This window comes from Callithrix jacchus, chromosome 2 (assembly GCF_049354715.1).
Source record: "Callithrix jacchus isolate 240 chromosome 2, calJac240_pri, whole genome shotgun sequence".
Lineage (NCBI taxonomy): Eukaryota > Metazoa > Chordata > Mammalia > Primates > Cebidae > Callithrix > Callithrix jacchus.
This window is the reverse complement of record NC_133503.1, coordinates 174,449,051-174,467,083: the sequence shown is the minus strand read 5'-3', so window position 1 is coordinate 174,467,083 and position 18,033 is coordinate 174,449,051. Positions and strand designations below refer to the sequence as shown.

Here is an 18,033-nt window from a genome sequence, read left to right as displayed (position 1 = left end):
AGGTTGACACATAAAATTAACCATCACATGTTTCAATATGACAGTTTCTTTCATGAAAGCCTGGAAGTCAAGAAGACCTTAAGGAATCTGTTGGCAAATTGAGAGGTACAGTCTTCATAACCTAATCATGGATTTTGACAATATTTAATTGGTTAGAAGCAAGTCACTAGGTGCAACAGGCACTCAAGGGGAGGGGATTATGCAAAAGCATGAAGACCAGGAGATAAGGATAATTAGATGCCATCATAGAATTCTGACTATCAGCAGGATACAGTAGCTCACGCCTGTAATCCCAGCACTTTTTGGGAGGCTGAGGCAGGTGGATCACAAGATCAAGAACTCAAGACCAACCTGGCCAACATGGTGAAATTCCCTCTCTACTAAAAATATAAAAATTAGCTGGGCATAGTGGCATGTGCCTGTAGTCCCAGCTACTTGGAAGGCTGTGAGGCAGGAGAATCCTTGAACCTGGGAGGTGGAGGTTACAGTGAGCCAAGATTACACCATTGTACTCCAGTCTGGTGACAGAGCGAAACTCCATCTCAAACCAAAGGAAAAAAACAAAAGTCTGCCTTTCACACTAATCTGCTTTTAAAACTCTTATTAATAAACTTTGTTTTAATAACTTTTATTTTAAAATGCTAATGCAAATTTAGAAAACACAGAAATCTATGGAAATTATTTCACAATTTACAAAAAACACTTTCATTGTTCTTTCTTGTCCTCTCACAGAGTTGAAATTATACTGTAAATATAATATTAATCACAGGCTTTATTATTGAGCAGTACCTCTTGATCTTTAACTATAACCTGGAATCAGCAGAACTACTGGCATATTACTAAGCAGACACAGGTTTATAATGAGATATTAGAAGGACATAAAAATTGAGAGGCCATGTGGCCCAGTCGTTTTTGAACTTTTTAAATTGTGGCAATTATATATAACATTATGTTTGTCATAACCATTTGTAAGTGTACATTCAGTGTCATTAGATACATTTATAATGTTGTGTAATTAGTACTAGTATCTATACTCTCCATTTTTTCTTCATTCTCAACAAAAACTCTGTACCAATTAAATAGTAAATACCCCCTTCCTTCCTCCCCCCAGCCCCTGGTAACCTCTATTCTTTTTTGTATCTCTATAAATTTCACTACTCCAAATATCTCATATAAAGGAAATCATATGATATTTTCCCTTCAGTATCCGCTTATTTCACTAAGCATAATGTTTTCAAGTCCATCTGTATTTGTAACATTAATCAAAATTTCATACCTTTTCATGGCTGAATAATATTCCACTGTGTGTTTATATGACATTTTGTTTATTCATTCATCCGTTGAAAGACACTTGGATTGTTTCCAGCTTTTGGCTCCTGGGAATAATACCATGATGAAATTGGTATACAAATATCTGTTCAGGTCCCTGCTTTCAATACCTTTGGATATATACCTAGGAGTGAAATTACTGGGTCATATGATCATTCTATATTTAATCTTCCTAGAAACTGCCAAACAATTTTCCATACCATTCCCAGACTTATGAATTTCAGGATACAAACACACAAGCACACCACACACACACACAGAAATGCACACAAATTAGAATCAGCATAAAACTGTTCTTACTGCTGCCATGCAGAAAAGTAAAATCTTAAAAATATGTAAATAAAACTCTTTACAATTATCATCTAAAACAAAGAAAGCATAACCACCAAAAAGCAGGATAAACATAATCTTAGAACAAAGAATCCTAGTTCAAACTTTCACCTTACTGTCCACTTGTATCTATTTTTAAATGTTATCACTTTCTAATTTTAAATTTTGCTTTAGTTAGATTTTGTTAGGGACAGCATTAGGCTATAGAATGACAACTGAGTGTACTGAAGAGCCAGTGCAATGCCTCATGATTTTTGGTGACAATTCTCCATGGTCTTTCACATTTCTGCACATACATCCTCTGAGTGCATTGTTAGCTTTTGTTATCAATCTGATGAACACAACTTATATATTAGATTAGGAAGCCGAGACCAGGAGAGATTAGATTTATCAGAGATCACAGGGCTCATTAGAAGCATGGAGCTACGACTAGAAGGTGCAGCAAATTCTTAGTTGGGTAAGTCCCCCACTCCCACCCCCACCCCCACAATGCACCATTCCTACTAAACAGCCAGAGGCATAGAAGGTGAATAACTAATGATCATCATCATCATCATCATCATCATCACTGGATGTTCATGAGGCTGCTAGAAGTGATTGAATTAATTGAGAATTGGAATCTAGAAATTTCTCCTGTGCAATCCTCTAAAAACTGGCATTCCTTCAAACTTTGCCAAAATACTAAATTTCTGCTCTGCCTCTCCCTTGCTTCCTTGGCATGGCTCGTCACTTGCATAAACACCCTCGGCATGCTCTGCTGGCCCCGGGCCTGGAGGTGCTGCTGGGACACTCCCCCTGCCCCTGTGCTTGTACCACAGCTCTCTCCACTCACATGGCTCCGTTCTGATGAAACTGTGAGTGATTCTAGCCTTTTGAAATCATCAGCTCTTTCACACCTCTTGATTTTTTTTCCTAACAGTTCTTGGACCAGAGCTTTTCTCAAAGCATCAAAGATGCTCAAAGTGTAAAATAATTTATTCCCATACTTTTGCTGAAGCTGTATTGTCTTCCCAGTTAAAATGACTGGGTTGTCATTAGAATGTTCTTCAGCTCCTTACATTTTAGTTGTTAAATGTTTTCTTCTTAAGTCATAAATAACCAAGTATTAATAAATGTGAAAATACAGTTAAAATCTGCAAGTACCTACTCCCAGCTACCCTTTAAAATCACTTAATTTAGAAGATTTTCAAATTAAGTGCTCCAGAAATACTAACCCTCTTGAGTAAGAACCTCTGAGAGAGAAGCTGGAGAACCTGAATATATATATATTTTTAATCACCAAGGGATTCTGATGTACAAGAAAACCTGGAATCCAATAGTCTAACAACAGTGATCCAAAAAAAGTGAATATAAAAATATAAATCAAATGACAGATGTAATTTATTATTAAATAGCTTCTCTTGGTTGGAAATACAATAAAATATCCCCCTGCATTCCTAGTGTGTACATAAGTGGATTAAATTCATTAATGAATCTATCTCATATGCCACCTTTGCAGAGTTTCCCATTGAGTGATTGATGGTTGAGCAGAACAGAAATCCTCAGGAAAAATAGTGACTTACACAGGCCTCAGAATATGAGACCTTTGATTAACTGTTTAAAGTCATTTAAAAACATGTATGCCTTGGAGGGCAATTTGAATACAGATATAGATATATTCTATCTACATCTATCTATCAATAGAGACAGATAGACAGACCAGTCAAGAGCTGGTCAAATCTCTTACATTTAAAGGACCACTGTCCAGGGACAGGGAATTTCTATATCCTTATATGAAACACCTTTGGCTTTTGACTGGGCTGATGATACAGATGGATATATCTATATCGATAGTAGATAGATATAGATAGATATATCTGTATTGATAGATATAGATATATTCTACCTATTTATAAGCACAATCAGTGGAGAGGTGATACTCCCAAGAAAGGGTAAAATATTAGCAACTGAGTGTATTGAGGAGCCAGTGCGATGCCTCATGACTTTTGGGTGACAATTTTCCATGGGTTTTTCACATTTCTGCACATACATCCTCTGAGTAGAGGCATTGTTAGCTTTTGTTATTATCTTTTCAAGAATGTTTGGGTGGCAAACAACTTTGAAAGATAGAGAGAAGGTTTCCACTGGGGCAAAGGGCAGATTTGTTTCCTGACCAAAATAATAGAGTATCTTTCCCGAGGAAAAGGGGCAGCTTTGTTTGCCTCCCTTCACAAGATTGGAGTTTCCCTAAGCTCAGGTTGTATCACCCACTGCATTCAGAGAATCCACCTGGATCCCTGTGGGATCACTGGGCAAGAGGAATGGATCCTGATGTGAAGCTCCCATGCCCTGCTGTGCCAGGCTGTGAGTGGTAAAGTCCTTTGTCCCAAACCAGGACTCTGTGTCTTCTGCCTGCACCCATGAAACTGTGGCAAGCTCACTTTTTAACTTACCATTTGTGTAAGATCTCCAACCCTTTACAGTTCTAGACAGACTGTTGTGTTTCTAAGCTCTGCTTTATAACTGACACCAGATCTCTATGCCCCTCATGCCATATCCAGTTTCTGCTGTTTCCTTCCAATCAAGAATTCTCACTCTGCCAGGTAGGGCTGGTTCAACATACGCAAGTCTATAAACGTAATTTACCACATAAACAGAACCAAAGACAAAAACCACATGATTATCTCAATTGATGCAGAGAAGGCCATTGACAAAATTCAACAGCCATTTATGCTAAAAATCCTCAAAAACTAGGTATTGATGGAACATATCTCAAAATAATAAAAGCTATTTACAACAAACCAACAGTGAATATCATACTGAATGGGCAAAAACTAGAAGCATTCTCTTTGAAATGTGGCACTAAACAAGGATGCCCTCTCTCACCACTCCTATTCAATATAGTATTGGAAGTTCTAGCCAGAGCAATCAAGCAAGAAAAACAAATAAAGGGTATTCAAATAGGAAAGGAGGAAATCAAATTGTCTCTATTTGCAGACGACATGTTTGTATATCCAGAAGGCCCCATTGTCTCAGCCCAAAATTTCCTGAAACTGATAAGCAACATCAGCAAAGTCTCAGGATACAAAATCAATGTGCAAAAATCACAAGCATTTCTACACCAATAACAGACTTAAAGAGAGCCAAATCAAGAACAAACTGCCATTTACAATTGCTATAAAGAGAATAAAACACCTAGGAATACAACTAACAAGGAATGTAAAGGACCTCTTCAAGGAGAACCACCAATCACTGCTCAATGAAGTAAGAGAGGACACAAACAGATGGAAAAACATTCCATGTTCATGGTTAGGAAGATTCAATATTGTGAAAATGGTCATACTGCCCAAAGTAATTTACAGATTCAATGCTATCCCGATAAAGCTACCAATGACCTTCTTCACAGTACTGGAAAAAACCACCTTAAACTTCATATGGAAGAGAAGCCCGCATAGCCAAGTTAATTCTAAGCAAACAGAACAAAGCAAGAGGCATCACACTACCAGACTTCAAACTATACTACAAGGCTACAGTAATCAAAACAGCATGGAGATCCAAGATGGCTGATCGCTAACAGCTTGGGATTGTAGCTCCCAGGGAAAGCGCAGAGAACGAGAGGACGCCACACTTTCAGACAAATTTTCGTCACTCATGGACCAGAAGATTTCCAGTGGAGAAGCCCCACAGGTCGCCAGCGTGACTCTTGTGGCCGGCGCAGCAGTTTTGCCAGCACCTCAGCGTGGCAGCTCTTCATGCAGAGTAAACAGGACTGGTTCCCCTACTGACTGGTGTTTGGAGTTCCGGGAAGGCAGAGCCACTTGTTGCGGACTCAAGAAGGAAGCCAGACCAAAGATTCCGGGGCAGAAGAACACCATCAGTCTTATCACTGCTATTTCAGCCAGGGCAGTGGGTTGCTCGGATCCCAGCACTGGGAATCAATAAATTGGACATCCACTCAGAAACCTAATTAGAAAGGTGGTAATTGTAAAGATGACAGATGGATAAATTTATAATAAAGGGAAGAAATCAGCCTAAAAAGGCCGAGAATACAAAAAATCAGAACCCCTCTCCCTCTACAGGGGATTACAGTTCCTCATCAGCATCGGAACAAGCTCTGATGGAAAATGACTGTGTTCCATTATCTGAAGTAGGCTTCAGAAGTTGGATGATAAGAAACTTCTGGGAGTTAAAATAACTTGTTCTAACCCAATGTAAAGAAACTAAGAACTTTGAAAAAAGGTTTGATGAAATGCTAAAAAGAATAGACAATATAGAGAGGAATATAAATGAACTAACAGAGTTGAAAAACACAACAAGAGAACTTAGTGAAATATGCACAAGTTTGAATAGCCGAATTGATCAAGCAGAAGAAAGGATATCAGAGGTCGAAGACCAACTTAATGCAATAAAACGAGAAGACAGGAATAGAGAAAAAAGGATAAAAAGGAATGAGCAAAGTCTCCAAGAAATATGGAACTATGTGAAAAGACCTAATCTACGTTTGATAGGTGTACCTGAATGTGATGGGGAGAATGAATCCAAGCTGGAAAATACTCTTCAGGATATTATCCAGAAAAATTTTCCCAATCTAGCAAAGCAGGACACTATTCAACCCCAGGTAATACAGAGAACCCCACAAAGATATTCCTCAAGAAGAGCAACCCCAAGGCACATAATCATTAGATTCACCAGCGTTGAAATGAAGGAGAAAATACTAAGGGCAGCCAGAGAGAAAGGTTAGGTTACCCACAAAGGGAAGCCTATTAGACTTACAGCAGATCTCTCAGCAGACACCCTACAAGCCAGAAGAGAGTGGGGGCCAATATTCAACATCCTTAAAGAACAGAACTTTCAGCCCAGAATTTCATACCCTGCCAAACTAAGCCTCACAATTGAAGGAAAAATAAAATCTTTTATGAACAAGCAAGTACTCAGAGATTTTATTACCACCAGGCCTGCTTTACAAGAACTTCTAAAAGAAGTATTACACATAGAAAGGAACAACCAGTATTAGCCTTTCTAAAAATATACAAAAAGTAAAGAGCATCAACATAAGAATTATTTTTTTGAGGCGGAGTTTCACTCTTGTTACCCAGGCTGGAGTGCAATGGCGTGATCTCGGCTCACCGCAACCTCCACCTCCTGGGTTCAGGCAATTCTCCTGCCTCAGCTTCCCGAGTATCTGGGATTACAGGCACGCACCACCATGCCCAGCTAATTTTTTGTATTTTCAGTAGAGACAGGGTTTTACCATGTTGACCAGGATGGTCTTGATCTCTTGACCTCGTGATCCACCTGCCTCATAAAGAAGAATTTACATCAATGAATGGATAAAATAGCCAGTTAACATCAAATGGCAGTAACCCTAAATTTAAATCAACTAAATCCCCCAATCAAAAGATACAGCCAAAACCTAATGGTATGCTACATCCAGACCCATTTTATATCCAAAGATACACAAAGACTCAAAACAAAGGGTTGGAGAAAAATTTACCAACCAAATGGAGAGCAAGAATAAATAAATAAACAAAAAGCAGGAGTTGCAATTCTCGCATTTGATAAAATAGATTTCAAAGCAACAAAGATACAGTGGTAAAAGGATCAATGCAACAATAAGAGCTAACAATCCTAACACCCAGATACATAAGAACCATAAAGAGACAGAAAATTAATAAGGATATCCAGGACTTGAACACAGATCCAGAACAAGTAAACTTAATAAATATTTACAGAGCTCTCCACTTTAAATACACAAAATATACATTCTCCACTTTAAATACACAAAATATTGATCAGCCATTATCAATACCCATTTTTAAAATAAAGCAATATTCCTGTTCTCTCTCCATCCTTTTCTTCCTCTCTCTTCCTCTTCTCTCCTTTTTTCTTTCAAAAAAAAACTCCCCTATAGATGTATGTATGTATATATGTATATATATGTGTGTGTGTGTGTGTGTGTGTGTGTGTGTGTGAATATATATATATATATATATATATATATATTCCATTAGTTCTGTCCCTCTAGAGAAAACTAATTAAAAAAAAAACAGCATGGTACTGGTACCAAAACAGAGAATATAGACCAAAACAGAGGCCTCAGAGGCAACACAACACATCTACAACCATCCGATTTTTGACAAACTTGACAAAACAAGCAATGGGGAAAGGAGTCCTGTTTAATAAATGGTGTTGGGAAAACTGGCTAGCCAAGTGCAGAAAGCAGAAACTGGACCCCTTCCTGACACCTTACACTAAAATTAACTCCAGATGGATTAAAGACTTAAACATAAGACCTGACACCATAAAAACCCTAGAAGAAAATCTAGGCAAAACCATTCAGACATAGGCATAGGCAAGGACTTATGACCAAAACACCAAAAGCATTGGCAACAAAAGGCAAAATAGACAAATGGGACATAATCAAACTCCACAGCTTCTGCGCAGCAAAAGAAACAGTCATTAGAGTGGATTGGCAACCAACAGAATGGGAAAATGTTTGCAATCTACCCATCTAACAAGGGGCTGATATCCAGAATCTACAAAGAACTAAAACAGATTTACAAGAAAAACACAAGCCCATTCAAAAGTGGGCAAAGGATATGAAAAGACACTTTACAAAAGAAGACATACATGAGGCCAACAAACATATGAAAAAATGCTCATCATCACTGGTCATTAGAGAAATGCAAATCAAAACTAGATTGAGATACCATTTCACACTAGTTAGAATGGCGATCATTAAAAAATCTGGAGACAACAGATCCAGGAGAGGACATGAAGAAATGATAACACTTTTATACTGTTGGTGGGAGTGTAAATTAATTTAGCCATTGTGGAAGACAGTGTGGCCATTCTTCAAGGACCTAGAAATAGAAATTCCATTTGACCCAGCAATCTCATTACTGGGTATGTATCCAAAGGATTATAAATTGTTCTACTATAAGGACACATGCACACGAATGTTCACTGCAGCACTGTTCACAATAGCAAAGACCTGGAACCAACCCAAATGCCCATCGATGATAGACTGGACAGGGAAAATGTGGCACATATACACCATGGAATATTATGCAGCAATCAAAAACGATGAGTTCATGTCCTTTGTAGGGACATGGATGAACTTGGAAACAATTATTCTCAGAAAATTGAAACAAGAACAGAAAATCAAACACCACACATTCTCACTCATAGGTGGGTGTTGAACAATGACAACACACGGACACAGGGAGGGGAGCATCACACATTGGGGTCTGTTGGAGGAAATAGGAGAGGGACAGTGTCAGGTAGGGAGTTGGGGAGAGATTGCATGGGGAGAAATGCCAGATAGAGTTTATGGGGAGGAAGGCAGCAAATCACACTGCCATGTGTGTACCTATGCAACAATCTTGCATGTTCTTCACATGTACCCCAAAACCTAAAATGCAATAAAAAAGAAATAAAATATTTTTTAAAAAAAGAAAGGAATTCTCACTCTGTATCCACGTTAGCAGCAGCACTTTTCTGTATAATGTGGGAACAGAATCTTCAAATGAAATGACTCTACCTACGAACTAGCTTTTGACTGAACACAAGTATGTCCTGTGGCAGTAACTCTGCATTAGAAACTGTAAGAAAAACCCTAGCACTGTCCTTTACTGCATAAAAGTGAAAATGTCTGGTCATTCTGGCTCTGTGTATGACATTTATGGTCCTCTGTTGAAGGCATAGAGCCAAAGGTGCTTCATATAAGGATATAGAAATTCCCTGTCCCTGGATAGTGGTCATTTAAATATAAGAGCTTTGATCAGCTCTTGATACTGGCAGTAGAAGCCAGTGACTTTTGAAAGTGTAAAGGGCATTAGATAGCTAAGGACTGGGCTGAAGTATTTCAAGCTTAAAATAGCTTCATGTGGGAGCTACACTGTCATGTCAGCTTTGATACACAGAGATCAAATTCACCAACGATGTTTCCCCTTTAATCTCCCCATCATCACTATGAAAAGCAAAAGAGCAAGTATCATTATTTCCATGCTGCAAAAACCAATTGGCAAAATAGTATAGTAATATACCTGCTGTTATATTAATCATGGGCTAAGCTGAAATTTCCTCCCATCGACTTCTCTTGCCAATAGTTTCAAAGCTACTAATTTAAAGCTGGAGTGTATTTTTAAAAAAGAGAGAGAGACTATATTTACAGTATAGATTCCAAATCTTTAGCCTAGAGATCAGACTTGACAGGTGGGAGTTCTACTTGCCAAAGAAAAATAAAGGTTGTTTTCTCCTCACAATTCTATAGGGCAATGTTTTTCTGAGCTACAAGTGGAAAATCCATTAAAATTGATTAGTCAAAAGTTAATTTTGATCTCTGGAGGAATTATTTAATTAACAGAACAATTAGCCATTCAACCAACAAGTATTTGCAAAATGTCTGCAATGAACCTAGTCTGGCACTGTTAGACACTAGGGATTCATTGCTAAATAAGGCACCCAGTGACAGCAATGTGAGTCACCTGACAGAGATGTGGTGATGGTTTACTGCAGAAAAAGTCGGCCAGATACATGACAGATGTGCAGAGCATCTTCCAGTGGGAGGAAATAGTAGTTCTTTTTTTTGAAATGGAGTCTCCTTCTGTCACCCAAACTGGAGTGCAGTGGAACCATCTCTGCTCCCTGCAACCTCCACCTCCCAGGTTTAAGCAATTCTCCTGCTTCAGCCTCCCAAGTAGCTGGAACTACAGACACCTGCCACCACACCCAGCTAATTTTTGTATTTTTAGTAGAGATGAGGTTTCACTGTGTTGGCCAGGCTGGTCTCAAACTCCTGACCTCAAATGATCCATCCATCTCAGCCTCCAAAAGTGCTGGGATTACAGGCATGAGCCACCACACCCAGCAGAAATAGCAGTTCTTAAAAGTTATAAGTCTGAGAATCCAAAGAGATGATGGTAGATAGTGGTCTAAATGGACAAAGACCATGTGTCAGTCTATTTGCCTCACTATGACAAAATACCTGAGACTTAGTAATTTATCAATAATAAATTTATTTCTCATGGTTCTGGAGGCTAGGAAGTCCCAGATGAAGGTGCCAGTAGTTTTTGTGTCTGGTGAGCACCCTCTTATTGTATCTTTACATGGCAGAAGGCACAAAAGAAAGAAACAAAAAATGCCGCCCTAAGCTAGTTCTGCAGTCCTTTTTATAGACTTAATTAGTTCCCAGCAGGTCCCACCTATTAACTAATACAGTTATCTCCCCTTACCACTGTCTTTGCTTTGCACAGTTTCCATTTTCTGCAGTCAACCATAGTCCAAAAATATGTGAGTACCATACAGTAAGAAATTTAGAAGAGACCACATTCACATGAGTGTTATTCTTTCATTACAGTATATTGCAATAATTATTCTATATTAGCATTAGCAACTGCTGTCAATGTCTTATTGTGCATAATTTATAATTTATAAATTAATTTATAAATAAAAACTTCATTACAGGTATGTATATTTAGGGTTCAGTACTATCCACAATTTTAGGCATCCATTGGGAATCTTAGAACACATTCTCTGGAAAAGAAACCCAGTGGGGTGTGGGCCTCACTGCTACAGTATTAATGGATGTCTAAAATGTAATATTATGGTTTTTGTAGTTAACACGCAAATAGTATCAGACTCTTTATAGCATGGGCATTTCACATATATATCAACATTTTCAAAGCTCAGTCATATCAATTCTTATTGCAGTAGTTTGTTTCATCAGAGGCTGGGGACACTCCTCATGTTAATTAAGAGATGAAAACAGATAGATAGAGTTTCATCTGGAGTTCTAGTTCTAACATGGAGAACATAAACTGGTCCTGTGCTGAATGTAGTTTATTTTTCCCTCCAAATGAGTTCATCACCTTCTGCATCCTATTCTGGCCTCAAAAGCTGGCCTATATGAAATTGATCAGCAGGTCCCTCTGCTCTTTTGCTTATAGCTGACTGCAGCCATTTTGAAGGCAAAGGGAGTATAGGTTGGTATTTATCTCTCCAGTTCTCTGTCTGCCATACTTATAAGTCATGAGGCTTTCCTAAGGGGAGAGGCACCATTCATCTAAGGCAGATCACTCCATAAAGTCACCCCCTTGAAGCTGGCACCAGGCATGGTGAGAACTCTTCTAACTCTGCTCAGAGTATTTCAATCTCTTGTTGATTTCCTTTAACTCTGCTGACACCTTTACAAATTATTTCAAAAAAGTTGATGTGTATGTGTGCACAAACTGACTAATGCCAAGACTCAAAAGAAAAGAGTTTCATAGACTGAACTTCTTTCTAACTTTTCACTAACATACATTACCCTTATAATAATCCTAGAGCAACCAAAGCAGGAACTAGACCATTGTTTCCACTTTCGACATTAGCATTATATATGTTACTATCTCCAGTAACTAAAATTACACACTATTTGAAAACACAGTTCCACTAAGAAGACATTTCTGGAAATCACTGGACAATGATAGCCATTACCAAAGCATAATTATTTCCAGATTTCCCATTGCTGTGTTTTTTAATTCACGAAATAGACTGGTTCATTTATGCTGCGGAAACTTATGATAACTTACACACCTTTATCTCTTTGGTATCATTCAAATTCATTGGATGGTAAAGCACTTATTGAACTGAAATCAGGATCCAAGATCAAAAATATCTTTGAAATATAGGATTAAGAATATTTATACATTATTATTACTGGGCTTCCCAGAGCCAAGAGTGCATTGTACTACTTACCATGCACTGCTAATCTCCAAGAGAAGCGACGCTGCTATGCAATGCTTTCCAAATATATTTGACCACAGAACTTTTATTGTTTTTACAAAATACCGATTAACACCTCTTACAAAATGAGGATTTGGCAGAACTCTGTTAGAGAAATAGCACACAAGGGAGTAATGGTTCTCAGTGGTCCACATCTCAGCCACCCCCTGGGCTGTCAGCAATTTGATGCCAGAGACTGCATCTTTACTGTCACTTTATATCTTGCAGTTCCTTCTATACAAGGAAAATCCCCTTGTGACTCTCTATCACAGCCTCCACTCACTCATTTTTAGCATTTCACTCTCTACAATATTATTTGTTTGCACTGATTTATCGTAGTCCATGTCCCCCTGCTAGGCATACGTAAGCACCACGCAGGTAGAGATGTCTATTTTGCACACTGCTGTCTACCCAGCATTAGAGGAGTGCCTGGCATTCAGTAAACATTTGAAATAATGAAGGACTCCTGCAAAAGATGTAATTAATATTTTGTCAGTTTGGTATAATTCAATACTTGTGTGTAGACTGACTCAATCAAACTACCAGAGAGTCTATCAGTCCCAGAATGGAAAAGCTCTGTTTGTGTGGAAATATGCAGATCATATTAATGAAGCTTTATTTTTTGGCTTTGACTTTATTTACAAACAAAAATATTTTAATTATGTATGACATTCATTATACCACATATAATCTTTTTAGAGAAAGCAGAGTGGAGAAAAAATATCAATAAACTGAATGCATCATTGCTACTATTTCCTCTGTAACCTGGGTCATTATACATGCATGCCTCACATATACTGGTGACAAGGTTGATTAAAAGATGCTATATCAAAGGATATGAGGTTTAGAAGCAGAGAAGAAGTGTGTATTAATATTAGTTTTTCTTTTTAATCGGTCTCTATTGGGTAATTCTTGGTGAAGATATTCACAGTAACAATTGGCTAGGTCGGATGTTGTAGCAGAAAAGAGGGATGTTAGGTATGTTATATAGCATGCACACGGCAGTATTTCACAGCAAACAGCCGTCCTGGAGGTAAGTAGGTACTGATTCAACTGAGCAATAAAGCAAATCTCATACGTTAGCCACCAACCCTCTGACAAGCCATGCCTGCCATGAACTGTGGGAGAGAAATGTGGTCATGCTTCTAAACTAATTATTCTAATCAAGGGTTTGATTCAGTGTGCTCAAAATAGAGAAGACTGGCCAGGGAATTTCCCATTCAAGAAAGAGTGTTGATCAGTATGAATCTGATGCTTATCTTTAAGAATAAGATTATATATCACATGTAATGACACAATAAAATATATTCTACTCTAAGAAATATATAAAGTTTCTGAAAGAGGTTTTTTAACTCTGTTTAATCATCATATATCTTTCCTCTTGTCACTCCATTTTTCAACCCTTGCAAATGGGAATACTACAATATTTAATGTTTAATGCTATGAAAATAACTGAAGGAAATAGTATGTGTACTAGTCAATGTTCTCCAGGGAAACAGAATCAATTCATAATGAGACCTGGACTATCCAATGGGGGAGGCTGAGAATTTGCAACAGCTGTTATCTGCACACTGAAGAACCAGGAAAACCCATGGTGTAATAAGTCTGTGTCCAAAGACCTGAGAACCAGGGGAGCTGATGGTCTAAGCCGTAAAGCACAAAGACAGAGACCCAGAAGCTGCAATGCCTACAGATAGGAACAGATGGATCTCCCAGCACAAAAAGAGAGAATTCACTCTTCCTTCATCATTTTGGTCAATCTGGGCCCACAACAGATTAGACAGTGCCTTCCTACACTGGTGAAGATGAATCTTCTTTCCTTAGTCCACTAATTCAACCTTGTTCATAAGCACCCTCACAGACTCACCCAGAAATAATGTTTTCCAGCTATTTGGACCTCCCTTTTCCCAGTTAAGGCGATACCTGACATTAACCATCACACTTGTAAATCCCAGAACATTGTTTCTATACAAGTACTTCAGTGAAAATGTTCAATGTTGCTATGTCAAGCATTTCACATAGGTAATGAAAGCCTAAGAAGCCAAATGTCCCCATTGACCGTATTCATATTTTTCAAATGATTTTAATGGTTGAATGGTAAAGAAAAGAACTTCTCAATAATGCAGACAGACTCTGAGGAGTGATGAGTCACGATAGAAAACACCATAACCCAATCAAGAGGGAAATCTAGTGACTTGCAGCCCCATTTGTCCCTTGAAGAGACAGACGCTTGGAAATTTGGACTTCACTTTCTTTTCTGGTCTCATCGAGCTGATCAGGGACAGTCCTTGAGTGGCTTTATCCCTCAGTTTCAAGTGGATACTTTGGAAACTGAGGGATACCACTACTGGCCAGAATCGGGGGCAGATCAATGCTGTAATCAATGCTACTGTAGAAGGTTAAGACCAGGAAAGTAGTACTGAGAAGGGAACATCTCATCCAGCTGGATACAAAATGAATCGATCAGTAGAAGAGAATGAGAATGTACAAAAGATAAATGTAATCATTTTTTCAACTTATTTGCATCACGTTGAAGAAACAAGGCAGACTTAATGTAATTTCTCTGCCTGGAGAAACCTGATCATGGTTTACACTCTCTGCACTTTTTTCTGTCTAACTTAGCCAATCAGAGATATGTCCACTTAGTGCTACAGCTATGCCTCAAAAGCTATGTCTCTCCCACACCACGGAAGTAGACCTCCAACATAATTATACATTTCTTACAATTAAAAATCAAGATCAAGAAATTTGCAGTTAAAATTTAGAACTTATTAAAATAAGGTACCATAATTCATTTTCAAAAACAATTTAATTGAATTGTAAATGAACATATTATAAAATATGTTACAGATAAGTAAACCCTTGAGAAAATGTTTGTGTTATAAAGGGACTATTTTCATATCCAAATTTCTCCATTGACCATATATATATCTTTAAAATTAATTTTACTGGTTTAATGGTAAATTTACCAATTGGATGGGCTCAATAGCTCATTTGAGTTTTACATAGGCTGACACAAACTGTATGAATTATTCAAGAAATTCGGTTTGCCAGATGGTAGTGTGTACCGCTCCCATCCATTAAAATGCCAGTTGAATACGGCTGTTGTCCACACATATCGTGACCATTAAATTAGCTGCACAAGATTATACATTCTTAATAAATTTTGACATTTAAAAGTTAACTTCTGTTTTTAAGATATTCCAAAAAAATTAAAAGTTTTGTAGCTCTCTTCCTTTTCATATCACTGAAACAAATGTGAATTATTTTACAAGGAGAGAAAAAAAGAGTGAGTCAATCAGCAACAGGCATCCTGGTACTTAGATAAGGATTTCAGATGCCCCGGTTCTTGACAGACTGTATTTTTTGGTCTAAGATTTGGTTTTTCTTGACCTTAAATATTTTCTCTACAGACACTTACAGGCAATGGATTTGAAAGTGCATTGTCCCGAGAGGAAATTCTCTTCCAAGAGCAATAGTTCAAAGACATGTGTATAGCTTTGTAAATGTCCATATTAACATTTTGGCTTAAAAGGAATACAATGATTCACAAACCATTGATATCATCTCAGCATGTTTCTAAAATTATATATGACCTATACCCTCATAAAAGCCAATAAGAATTTGTTTAACTACTACCAAAAAAATGTTGTATCCTGCTGGAATCAACAAGGTTTGGGAAATTATGACTAATTTGTTAAGAATCAATTCAAAAACATTTTAGCCCTCTGTTAATATACATATCAAATACAGACATAATATTAATAATTTATGCCTACAATTTCACAACCCCTGTAACCCAGCTACTATTATTTGTTAATCATATATATACATATACATATTTATATATATACATCCCTTGAAAAATTATAGAAATTAAGATCCACTATAAGTATGTACATATCCTTTCACTTCATGTGTGAAACTGTGTTTACAGAGCATTCAGATATTAATGGAACAGATTTCACTTACTTCCAAACCAAGGGGGTTCAAATTCTTCTTCCAAGTAAAGGGGCCCTCTGATCTCCATTAAGTTTTGTGATTGCACTTGGAAACATCCAGTGAGCTGCAGGAAACCAAATGGTATTGTCATGATGGTTTGTCCTGCTCAGCATGACATGAAGAAAGAGTGATAGAAAAGCCATGGCCAGCACAGTGTTCTGTAACATTTGAAAATATATTGTTGATCTTCTCTCCATCATTCTCCAACCTACAGAACCTTATTCTTACCACTCTTTATTGCTCTTACACTTTCAAGCTACAGCAAATGCATATTCTATTTTTTTGTCCCTCTTGCCTGCCAACTGTTTCCAAGGACTTGTTGGACACTCCTTGACTTTTAAGATAGCCTTGAACATGGAAGAACCTATTGAACATGATTAGAAGGATCCTTGATACTCAAAAATGTTAGCTATAAGAAGACACTCAACCTTCTTAAGTAACAATAAAAACTAATATTCTCTTAGAATTTCTTATGTGCCTGGTGAGCTAAGATTCTCTTTGAAACCTCAAAATAATTTAAGAGACAAAAACTATTTATGCATCACTTTATTCATTCAAATGAATAAAGGCAAGTACCCCTGACTTACCAGTATCATGCTACATGTAAGATATGCTATGATAACCCAGAGATCCATTACAGTGCCTTTACAAAGCTCATAGAAAGACAGTTTCACATATAAAGCAACAGAATTGTGACTTTAATCTTATGATATGGTTTGGCTGTGTCCCCACCCAAATCTCACCTGAAATTATAGTTCCCACAATTTCTACATCTCATAGGAGGGACCCAGTGGGAGGTAAGTGAATCATGGAGGTGGGTCTTTCCCATGCTCTTCTCATGAAAGTGAGTAAGTCTCATGATATCCGATGATTTTATAAATGGGAGTTCCCCTGCACATACCCTTTTCCTGCCACCATTTAAGACATGACTTTGGTCCTCATTGGCTTTCTGCATGATTGTGAGGCCTCCCCAGACTTATGAGTCAATTAAACCTCTTTCCTTTATAAATTATCCAGTTTCAAGTATGTCTTTATTAGCAGCCTAAGAACAGGCTAATACACTTTACATCCTCTCAACCACTAAGACATATGGCCCTAACCACATATCCCATTAAAGGACATGTCCTTTTCCAGCTAAATAATTGATCAGATGCTGAAACTTTAAGCCAAAGATCCTCATTCAAAGCCCTCCATTGGGTAGTTATAAATGTTGTTCCTCACTGTAACCTTGGGGAAAGCACTTGTTCTCTCAGAGACCCAATTTCCCAATTCCAAAATGACCTTGCATGATTAGGTAATCTTTGAGTCCCTTCCAGCTGTGGAATTTTTAATTTCTTGATCGAAATTGGTTCTACATAACAGATGGGCCCAGCAAGATTTTTAGCTCAAGCAACCTATGAAATATGGCCTGTCTATTCACAGCTCGGGACATGGGCGAAGAAGGGTAGTTTAGCAGAATAACGGGGTCAGTGAAAACAGGAACTCATTCTATGACATGATTTTCTTTTATAATATAATTCTGCTCTTGACACTTGGCATGCATTTTGATGACCACTGTCCACTGCACCACTATATTCTCAAATGGTTAGAATCATCTGCTATTTTTAAGGTAGGGAAAGAAAGAGA

At 37.7% G+C, this 18,033-nt stretch overlaps 1 long non-coding RNA gene across 1 annotated transcript in view; it reads right to left on the bottom strand.

Moving 5' to 3' along the window:
* Positions 1-18,033, bottom strand: part of LOC144581616 (uncharacterized) — a 60,968-nt gene that overhangs the window by 7,861 nt on the left and 35,074 nt on the right. The window contains exons 3-4 of the long non-coding RNA XR_013532673.1: positions 16,378-16,471; positions 1,277-1,376 (exon numbers count right to left, since the gene is read on the bottom strand). This is a non-coding gene — a long non-coding RNA (uncharacterized LOC144581616). The remainder of the gene's footprint in view (positions 1-1,276; positions 1,377-16,377; positions 16,472-18,033) is intronic.